General features: G+C 40.2%; 1 protein-coding gene and 1 long non-coding RNA gene across 5 annotated transcripts in view; one reads left to right on the top strand and one right to left on the bottom strand.

Annotated features, from left to right (window-relative positions):
- Positions 1-10,975, bottom strand: part of RNLS (renalase, FAD dependent amine oxidase) — a 262,142-nt gene that overhangs the window by 49,875 nt on the left and 201,292 nt on the right. The window lies entirely within an intron of this gene.
- On the top strand, positions 4,632-6,604 carry LOC145722241 (uncharacterized). The gene is made up of 3 exons (XR_014146359.1): positions 4,632-4,778; positions 5,956-6,035; positions 6,280-6,604. It is a non-coding gene; the product is annotated as an uncharacterized LOC145722241 (long non-coding RNA).

The following is a 10,975-nucleotide window of genomic DNA, read 5'->3' as shown; positions in this document are numbered from 1 at the left end:
GTGCAAGACTGTTGAATCTCAGATCTGTACCTCTGAAACAAATAATGCAATATATGTTAAGAAAAAAAAGAAGAAGAAGAAGATAGCAGGAGGGGAAGAATGAAACGGGGGAAATCAGGAGGGGTAGACGAACCATGAGAGACGATGGACTCTGAAAAACAAACTGAGGGTTCTAGAGGGGAGGGGGGTGGGAGGATGGGTTAGCCTGGTGGTGGGTATTGAGGAGGGCACGTTCTGCATGGAGCACTGGGTGTTATGCACAAACAATGAATCATGGAACACTTCATCTAAAACTAATGATGTAATATATGGGGATTAACATAAGAATAAAAAAAAAAAGAAAAAAAATCTGTCCTGAATATGGTAAAATTTTCCAATTTCTCCTTTAAGTCCTGACAATGTTTACTTTATACTGAAGTTTATACCAGTTTCTATTTCCTGATACCTTTTAACAATATGCTGTGAACATCTTTACATACATTTAGAAATGCCTTGAAGTTTATTTTCTGTTTTTTATTTGTTCCACTTTTCCAACATTTCTTTGTTTCTTTTTAAAATTTAAAAAAAAAGTGCCTTCTTTTTGTTTAAACCACTTTTACCCCTTATTTCATTTTTCCTCTTTACTAGTTTGGACGTTATATGCTTGGTTTCTGTTTTTAGGGATTACCCATAGACTTAAGCATCCAAATTAAAGTCAAAAGTTAGTATGTTTATCTTTCTCTAGAATAATATAAGAACCTTTGAATACTTTAATTCTGATTTTATGTTGGTTTTTTTTTTTTTTTGGTCCAGTTTTCACGTATTCAGCTTTGTTTTAATACACTCAATGTTTGTTTATATTTATCTATCCACAGCTTCCTTCATGGATCTCACAGCTTGTCTCCAAGGTTATTTTCCTTTTCCCAAAGTATCTCATGTTGAAGTTCCTTAATGAGGTTCTGTTAAAGGCTTTTGTTTTTCTAAAAATGTCTTTATTTCACTGTCATTTGCGAAAGATAGTTTTCCTTGGCATTTAATACTACATTGAAAATATTTGCTCTCAGCACTTTAAAGATACTCTTCATATAGGTTAGCTTTTACTGATGCTGTTAAGAAGTCAACCCCATTGGGTTGCAGGTCCTCTGCGGGGAATTTTCCTTTTCTATCTGGATGTTTCTATTGTTTTCTCTTTGCCTTTGGGGTTCTGCAGTTTTACTTGGATATCTTGAGGTGTGAGTTTCTTTTTGCTTCCCTTTTTTGACTTCCTTGAGTTTTCTCAATCTGGAGACTCATTTTTGTCATGAATTTTGGAAACAGTTCTCCCTGTTCTTTCTATTCTGTCTTTGTGGAACTCAGATTAAAGATACAGCAGATGCTCTGATTCTATCTTCATGTGTCTTGGTCTCTTTTTAATATTTTCCATTTCTATCTTTCCATGCTAGATTCTATGTGATTTCTTCTGATTTATCTTTCAGTTTACTGTTCTCCCTTCATCTGTGTTTATTCTGATGTTCAATTTGTCCCTTGAATTTCAATTTAAATTATTTTATTCTTCATCTGTAAAAGTTCTGTTTTTCAGATCTGCATGATCCATTTGGATTGTTTCCTTCTCTTTTATTTCTCTAAACATAGTCAATGTATTATACTGTGTGTTTGATCATTCCCAAATCTGTAGTCTTTATGAGTCTGATTCCCCTTTATGTTGTTAATGATGGCTATTGCCACACGCTCCTGATGGTGTTTTCCTTGTGTGTTTTGTGATTTCTTTTTTTTCCTTATTGTGAGCCTAAAGTTCTAGCAACTTCATCTGAGAAATTCTCCGAGGCCTAAGCTTAAAGAGTGTTCCTTTGGAGATTTACTTTCGCTTCTGCCAGATGCCTTGGGGGCAATACTGCCCATGACTACTTTAACTAGATTTTTGGAATATACTGGCAGAATGAATTCTGGCATCAAATCTGCCTGAGGGTGGATATGTGGTTTGGCATCTCAGGGGAGATATTTCATTTCTTTTTTTTGTTTTTTCCACCCCACTCAAGGACAGACAAGCATCCCCACTGCCTTATTCTGCCAGATAGAATAGATCAGATACAGAGAAATTCTTTATTTTATTTTATTTTTTTAGATAGAGAGCATGAGAGAGCAAGCACCAGCAGGGGGGAGGGGCAGAGAGAAGGAGAGAGAGAATCTCAAGCAGGTGCGGAGCCTGACCCAGGGCTCTATCTCATGACCCTGAGGTCATGACCTGGGCTGAAATCAAGAGTTGGACGCTTAACCCACTGAGCCACCCAGATGCCCCCCCATGCTGATAAACTTTTAAGTCTTGAAGAAACAGAGTGATTTTTCTTGGAAAACAAAAATTATCAAAATTATCTCAACATAAAGGAAATCGGTATAAAGCAAAATATATAAAAGAAATTGAAAACACAGCCAATAAATTAATTTTTAAAAATGACTTCAAGGTCTGGTTGCTTTACTTGTGGTTTGTTTGAACTTGTCAAGCTAGTATAATATTTATTATAGACATACACATCACATTTACACATATAAATATATACACAAAACTGCAAGCTATTTTTCCATTAATATTAATAGGTACATTTTTCATATTAGTAGGCATAATTAAGAAAAACATGATAATCTCAATATATATTTAAAGGGCATTCATTAACATTTACTATCAATTCATTGGGAAAATGTTACAACATGAGAAAAATTACTTTCTCAAAATAGATAGAATATCTTTCTTAAGCTGATGATTTGTATCATACTTTACAGTGAAATAATATAGATTTTGTCAAGAGTAAAATCAGCATAAACCAAGGATGCTTAGAAAGACTGGTGGTATATAACACTGCTCTGGTCAGTGCATTAAGATAAAAAACAGAAATAAAATTTATAATACTAGAAAGAAAGAAAATCATATAACTGAAAACCATAGTGACCCAACATGAAACTTCAAATAAATTTAAAGATCTTGATATTAAATCGATTTGCCTATTTACCAGCAATAATTAGCAAGAAAAAAAAATCTTAATTAATTCCACAAGAGTTTTTTGGAATTTAAAAAAATGACCCTAAAGGGAAAAATAAAGCAATGAGAACATTTTCATTTTCTTTTGAGAAATCAATAAGTGAAGACTTGTTTTGCCATATATTTAAATACCCTCTAAAGTCACAGCAATTAAAAATGCCTGACACTAATGGATAATAATAGTCAATGAATTAAAATAGATATCTCTGGAAAGAAATCCTAGAACAGATTAAGTAGTTAGTGGACAACAAACTTAAAACAATGGAGAAAGATGCATTTCTTATATCGTGCTAGAAATCGGATATGTAGAAAAAATACCTTAGAATATTCCCCTCCCACTTCTGATCCAAATTTGTGACCATTTCTGCTTTCCTACCTATGTAACCGTTCTTCGGTCACGGGCAAGCTCAAATTCCGGGGACACCTTTCTTCACATACAAAGATCTCAGAGACCTTTTCTATCTGATAAACTTCCCCTTTTTGGCAGGATCTATCAAGGGATAGAGGTTGAGTCATCGAAGGACAGAGTGTCAGGCCAGCTCTAGGTCCCACCTCTCACGGGGAAGTAAGGGGTGGCGCACACCAATAGCTGCAGGCCAAGGGCATTGAAGAACCGGTGAAAACCTTTCTTTAGTTCCTGATGCAGACAATGCACGTGTGGGTGTCTAGGGTGGTGTTTGGTGCCGCAGGAAAGAAGCGCATGGACGGCTTTCGGGGATGACACAGACAGGGAGCAGGATGACACACAGGCTGACCGACTAGCGAACCGTTACCTGCTAACTGGCGTGGTGTTGATGGTGCGAGGCTGTGAAGTTCAGCAGACAGATGGATGCACGTGATGAACAGGGGACTAGACAAGAAGCAGTGGCAAATGTCCCTCTCCCCACTCCAAGCAGAACTGGCTCAACAACCCTTGCCTCGTAGCCATAAATGCTCTGATTACAAGGTGGCCTTTTCCTTTTTATTCAGCACATCCCCACGTCCAGCAAAGCAATCCAGCTTCAGCTCACCCAGATGAGGAAAGACTAGCAGGGAGAGGGATGGATGCCGTGGGGTGGGGAGGGGAAGGGAGGCTGAGATGAGAAGATGCACCCTTCTGAGGTCTTCTTCCCTTCCAAACCTTCCTGGCAGAGCCAACCCAAACCAGCCCTTGACGGCACGTTTGCTGCTCTGTGTGTTCACCTCGGGCCCAGATTCAGGAACGAGGCGTCGCTATCCCAAGGGACCACCTGCAGATTTCGTTTGCTCTTTAATAAGCCCAACCTGTTTCTTATGGGTAGTGACAGAGTCCCAAATTCTTCTGAGCGCCCTACCCATGTCACATGCCATTTCATCACCTCCTACCCGGGACCCCGACCAGTGGGCACCTTCACGATCTCCAGCTGTAACTGCAACTGTGATTGTGTAGTAAGTATTTATATTCAATTGACATGGTTTTCTGGTTGTAACTGAGGAGGAAGGTTCCGGAAGTAGAGATGGCTGAAATGACAGTGGGCCAGGCACGCAGGGAAGATGGATTTACTCACAGTCCTCCCTCTACTTACTTCATTTTTATCCTAACAGTTTTGAAGAGAAATAGTGGTTTTATTTTCTTCCTTTCTCTTTCCCTGCAATAGGGGACTGGATTAATGGATAATAGCAATTGCTTTAAATATCCAAGGAAAAACACTGAAGAGGTCTGAATGAACAGCCTCATTTCGGAGACATAAATGGCAGGAAGTATAACTCAAGTATAATAGTGGACCCTCCTCCCCCATGCCTACTGAAGGTAGTACCTCACTCTTCCTAGGAAACTATCATCTAGTATCTAAGATTTACAGAAAATTCTGGAGTGCTATGTCCCCACCTAAGGAACAAGATAAATTTTATTTAGTATGAATGAATCAGATCCCCCTCCTCCATCCTAATGGCACAGTTTCTGAAGGACATCAATTGAACTTTGGATCTTGACTCAGAAATTCTGCCTCCCACTGCCTGGCTGTATGACTTTAGGCCGGTCATAATGTCCCTGTGATTCCTTAGGTCAGTGTTGCCTCCAGATGACTCATGTGACATATTCATAGTTATTAGGCAAAGCAACAACAATGAAATTCTTTGGTCAAACATATTTCTGAAATGCCTGTTTTAAACAAAATTAAATAAAACTTCTTAAAGTCCCTAATAGGATTACACCCAGTGTGATCCTTTAAAGAAAAAATAGTAGGAAATTATTTTTGGTGATTTAAAACTACTTTTATTTAAATTAAAAAAAATGTAAAAAACAAAAAGGGTACTCAAACACTGTGAAAAGGTATAAAGTGAAAAATAAATAAAAGTATTGCTTCTACCTTAGCCCTGGCAGTCCTACTCCCCAGGGTAATGGCTGTCACTAGTTTCCCGTGTATTCTTCCAGAGTTTTCTACACGAGTCTGCATATCTACTCCCCTCCTCAAAATGGAAATACACTCCTACTACATCTATTGTTCTTGAACTTGCTTTTGTTCATTTAACATATCTTGGATGGCTTTTTACCAGTTCACATGGATCTACTTAATTTAATAGCATGGAATTACCACCGTTTATTATTGGTCATCCTTAGCTGGATATTTCTTTTCCTTTTTCTCCAGTTTCTGTGACAAGCAATGAAATGCCGTAATGAGCACATTTATTCATGTACTTTAGTTGCACTTACGTGAGACTATCTCTAGGAGAAATTGCTAGAAATAGGATTGCTGAGTCAAAGAGTAAGCACATTTAAAATTATTTCAGATATAGCTAAAGGGTCCTCCAAAAGGACAGTCTCCCCAGGAGCAGAGGAGAGTTCTGGCCTCTCCATACTCTTACCAACAGAGTGAGTTTTGCTAACCTGCTAGGTTACAATGTATCTTATTTATCTTAGTGTTCAGTTAATTAAATGTGAATGTGGTATTTTCGCATATAAACCCAATTTGTATATTCTTTTCCAGTGATGTGCCTTTGTCTTGCCCTTCTGGTGACCCTGGTGCCAAGCTCAGGATCCCTGCACAGATGAAGACCACGTAAAGTGGTAAATTCAGAGGCTGGTGTGCAGGAAATGTTCCTCAAGTGTCATTTGGAAAACCCACCCATGGAGGCTGACTCGCTCCATCCCAGAGGGCTCGAGTTCCTGAGCTTCCATCAAGCTATTGCTCATGCCTCACACCTCGCTGACGGGAAGCTTAAATCTCAGAGAATGATGCATCATGGGAGGAATCAGAGTATTAATGACACTGTATTTTAATTGTCTGTTTACTTGCCTATCTTCCCTCTAGACTGAGAGCTACTTGAACTCACGGATCCTCCCTCAGGATTGGGGCACAGGGTGAGCAATCCATATTTGTTGAATACCTGGATGAACAGACGGATGAAGGAACCGTTATGCTGTCTGTCCGCACCCACGGGGCACGGAGCGGGGAGGGCAAGGTCTACTGTTTGTTGAACAAACAGGATGGGGTCAGCTCTCTGGGACAAAGCGACAGTGCATTTAGCATCTGACAGACCTGAATGCTCACAGCTGGACAATTACAGACCTGGTTCTATATGGGACCCGAAGAAACTTTTCCATCAGGGAGTTAGAAATACTAGCTTTAAAAATGACTGACACACCTCTCAGTTTCTTCTCTTCTTTTGGTCTTTGACTTGTTTATTCTAGGCCTGTGGGTGCACATTTGCCGTGAGTGTCTTTCGGAGCTTATGTATCTACAGATGCATGCATTTGCCTTTATTTAAATAAAGGGCAGAAGGGAAATTTTAAAAACCAATGCATATGTATGTTTGTAATCCTTGTTACCCCAGACCACATATGTTTGGATTTCTTATGTTTAGCAAGACACACAGACATCCTCTAAACAATCCCCTATAAGATGACCATACTGATAGGCGTTTAGTCAAATATAAACAAGTGTGTAAAACCCCACACGATGAATTGAACATAAAATGAGAATTCCCCTCAAGTTCGTACTTCCAATTTTAGAAGATGTTTCCCCAGAGCTCCGGTATAAGTAAATGTATACAAATTCAGGAAATAACCTCCCAGTAAACAATGGAAAATTGTTCACAGAAGAGTGTGTTCTGCCTTCTCCAGCCAGCTGAGAAAGTAAACGATAACATTCGCCAGTAATCCGAGCTACTTGAAAAATAAACAATATATTGCCTATTTCCACCATATCTGTGAGCGCTGGAAGCAAGAGGCTTTGAGATGTGGTCAGGGGGGTGGGAACAGGGGCTGGGCTGGACCACTACCTATTAGAGAGGCATCCCCAAGTCCTGAGAGTGGAGAGGAGATGTGAGAAGGCGAATTTGAGGCAAATCTTCAAAGTCAACAAGGCTTCCTAACAGACAAGGTGATCAGTGGAAAGAGCTGACTTAGATAGGAGTGAAGGATGGCCCCAGGGCTGGGTGTGAAGGATGGGCAGGGAGTACTCCTAGTCCCAGGAGTAGGAAGAAAAAATACACATTGCCTACACAAATTCATTTTACTATTTCTTTTCCTGTTGGACTGACACTGGGTCTTATAAAGGGGCTCAAACCAGTTCATAAATGGTGAAAGCCTTCTACCTGGTATTCTACTTAATAGACTCAAGAAGCCCAGGACCTTAAAGGGAAGGCATGGTAGAAGATAGGCAAATACTGACCTCCAGGCTAGTTAGGAGGATCATGTGTGGTGAACACCACCTGCTCAGCAGCTCCTGGCTCTTCTGTGGCAACAGTACCCAAATTTTGATTTATGGGATTACACCTCCCCCACTTTGAGCCCCAACAAAGGTGGCCTAGGCTGAACAGATCAGTTAATCCATTCCCCCTGGCCACAGTGATTGGTTCAGCAGTGGGTACAGAAGCCAGGCCAATCAGCCAATGAGGTTCACTTTCCAAGAATACTGTTGAGCTTTTGGAAAATGGGCTCTTTTTTTATAGCTTGGCACTGAAATGCTTGGCACCACCTGGTAGTTCACCATAAATAAATCTAAGTCAGGGGAAGGTAGAGTCAAGAAACAGACAGAAACAAAGTCTTTATGATGTTGGTTCAATCAATCCAGGCAGCTTTACTGTCTTTATGTAAGATCCTGCAGCTTTACTCCTAGATTTTTCAGGAACAATACTAATAAATCCCCCCCCTCTTTTTTTTTTTGCATGAGCCATCTGAGTTGGGTTTTCTGTCACTTGCAATCTAAACGATCTTAAATATGTGAGGTATCTAGAACTATGTCTAGCACACGTATGCTCGCTCTACAAATACCAGTTTCCTTTCCTGTTCCTCTCCTGTCTACTTACCTGCCTTGAACCTTTCTTTGTATCTCCAGTATATCAAGGTTAGATTATATAGCAGTTTCTTTAAAAGCTTGACCAAGTACTTATGGGGAAAACTCTTCCTGGGCCTACTCCATTCTTTTGAGATCCCTTTCAGCTTTAATTTTCTATGAGTCTATACAAATGGAGGTCTGGTCGGCAGTGACAGCAAGAAGGAAAGCAGATCCTTTCCCCATCCACTCCCTGCTGTCGCCATGTACAAACTCCTGGTCCTCAGAGACTAAAACTAGGAATCCACAGGACCAAGGTGATGAACACATGTTCCTTCATCTGAGCTTTCTCAACCCTTGAGTTTGCTCCAGACTTAAGGACCTTAACTTCCATCCCACTTTTGAGCTTAAACATAGCAAGCTAGTTTGTAGTAAGGTGAGAAAAGGTACCGCACTGTTTAAGGATGTCTTGGTCTAGTTACAGCTCTGCTAGAACAACTACAACAGTTCAAGGACCACTGCTGCTGGATTCACACACTGAAATGGAGAAATAATTCTCAGGTGTCACAGCTCTGTGTGAAATCATGTGTAACTAACAATAGCTAAGCGAATATACCCAGAATTGAGACTATGTCGCTTTGTGAAGATATATTAAGATGGAGTCAAGTTTGTTCTGAAAATAACATTAGTCTTGCCCACATGTATTCCGATGGATGTGATCTTGAAAGAACACCAGGCCTCTCCAGATTCCTAGTAACTGGAGTTACTCCCATCAAGCATGCCATGAGTGTGAATGTCATTTGTCATGGGAGTGTCATGGGACAACTGGGTTTCCAAGTTCTTGCATGGCTGGGGTTCTTGATGGCGGCCGGTGGTGGTGGTGCTGGGAGCGGACTGGTAGGGCTGGAGGCACACACGTGCCCTTGAGGTTCTGGAGAACCCAAATCTGGGAAGGGGAGGAGGGGAGGAGCAAGTGAAATCTCAAATAACACGTTTGGTGTTATAATCTCATCTTTAGGAAATGAATTTTAAAAGCCACTGTTATTTTCAATATGACAAAGTATAGGTTGGAGAAGAATATACAAAGGAAGAGTCTCATTTCTAGGGAAGGATGAATCTCGATGTGTTGAAGGGTGGGTGGTGGAGCCAGAGAAGTCTCCTTGGGGAGTTTTCATCAGGATCTCCAGGATAGAGATGTTTACTTTTATCAAAAAAGTCTGATTTAGAGACAAAGAAAGCTCCAGCTGAAGTCATGGTTTTACTCAACGCTTAGAGCTTTAGCTTCCTCATCTATAAAGTGGGGAGAGTATTTACCTCACAGAGTTGTAAAGATGAGATGTGATAAAACGTGGAAAGCACTTAGCTCAGTGTAATAAAGATTACAGGGATGGAGTTTTCAAAGGTTGAACAACATCATTCTGGTTTTCATTTTTTTTCTTTGTACTTTTCAAACTCCTGACTCAGTTGTTCTACATTCAGGCTATAGAAATCTCTTTGCCTTTTTTTTTTTTAATAGAAACGAGTAGTAATGGAGGAAAAACATATGTTCTTATTTGCAATTTAAGATCTAATCAGCACACACCCAAGCTGCTATGTATGCATACCCTCACACAGCAAGAGGGAAGGGGGAGACCCATGGTATCCCCAAACCCGGATACATGTTGTGTATGTCAGAGCTCAAAACTCATACGTATTTCTACATCAGGAGGGTCTGAGGTAACATTTCCCTACTCCCCATCTCAGGACTTGAGGCTTTGACTTTTCCAATCACATTTACTACTGAATTGGAAATTCTGATTATCTTTCAAATAATTCTGACCTTTTCACAGGAAACAATTTTTTAAAGCTTTCCATTGTGGCAAACCAGGAGGCAGATTTCCGGATTCCATGACAAAGACAAATCCATGCCGATCAACAGAATCCCTGTTACAGGGCCCTCGGGAGGTTCTGTACAAGGGAAGTTCGCCACTTGGCCAACAAACAACTCCTGTTTGAGTCCAGCGCTCTCCATCATTCCTTAGGTTCCTGCATTTATTTGCATGTGCGAGAAGCAGATCTGGTTTTGTGCCAGAGACCAATCTCTCCAGAGGAGTCCTTCCAGGCAAGCTATGTAAATAAGGAGGATAAAACTCAGGAGGCTGATTTCAAATTATAGAATTGTTTCTACCTTCTTTGAGGGAGCAGATATGTTTGTTATTGTCCCTTTAAAACAAGGTACATTTTTATATTCCTGTCAGTGTCACTCAAGGATTGCCAAAGACCCAACTAGGATTACTGGCCAGATGAAACCACGATGTCTCATGGAGCTATGGATACTTCAATTCCACAATCATTACATAGACTTCAAAATATATATCCTCCAAAATTTTGCAAAAATAAAACAAGGAAAAAAGAGAATATCAGATTAAACACTGTTGAAATTTTACTTCCAAGGAATTCTAACTTATTATCATGTTAAAATATATTTTAATGGGGCACCTGGGTGGCTCAGTTGGTTGAGCATCTGCGTTTGGCTCAGGTCATGATCCTGGAGTCCTGGGATCGAGTCCTGCATCAGGCTCCCTGCTCAGTAGGGAGTCTGTTTTTCCCTCTCCCTGCCATTCCGCCTACTTGTGCTCACTCTCTCTCTCAAATAAAAAAAAAAAAAAGAGTATGTTTTAATATTCCCTGTTGAATGCAAGCACTAGAACTGTCTCATTCACTGAATATCTAGAACAATGTCTGGCCCAAA

Source organism: Leptonychotes weddellii, chromosome 6, assembly GCF_054177405.1.
Source record: "Leptonychotes weddellii isolate Sample4059 chromosome 6, ASM5417740v2, whole genome shotgun sequence".
NCBI classification, from domain to species: Eukaryota; Metazoa; Chordata; class Mammalia; order Carnivora; family Phocidae; genus Leptonychotes; species Leptonychotes weddellii.
This window is presented reverse-complemented; position numbering and strand designations above follow the sequence as displayed.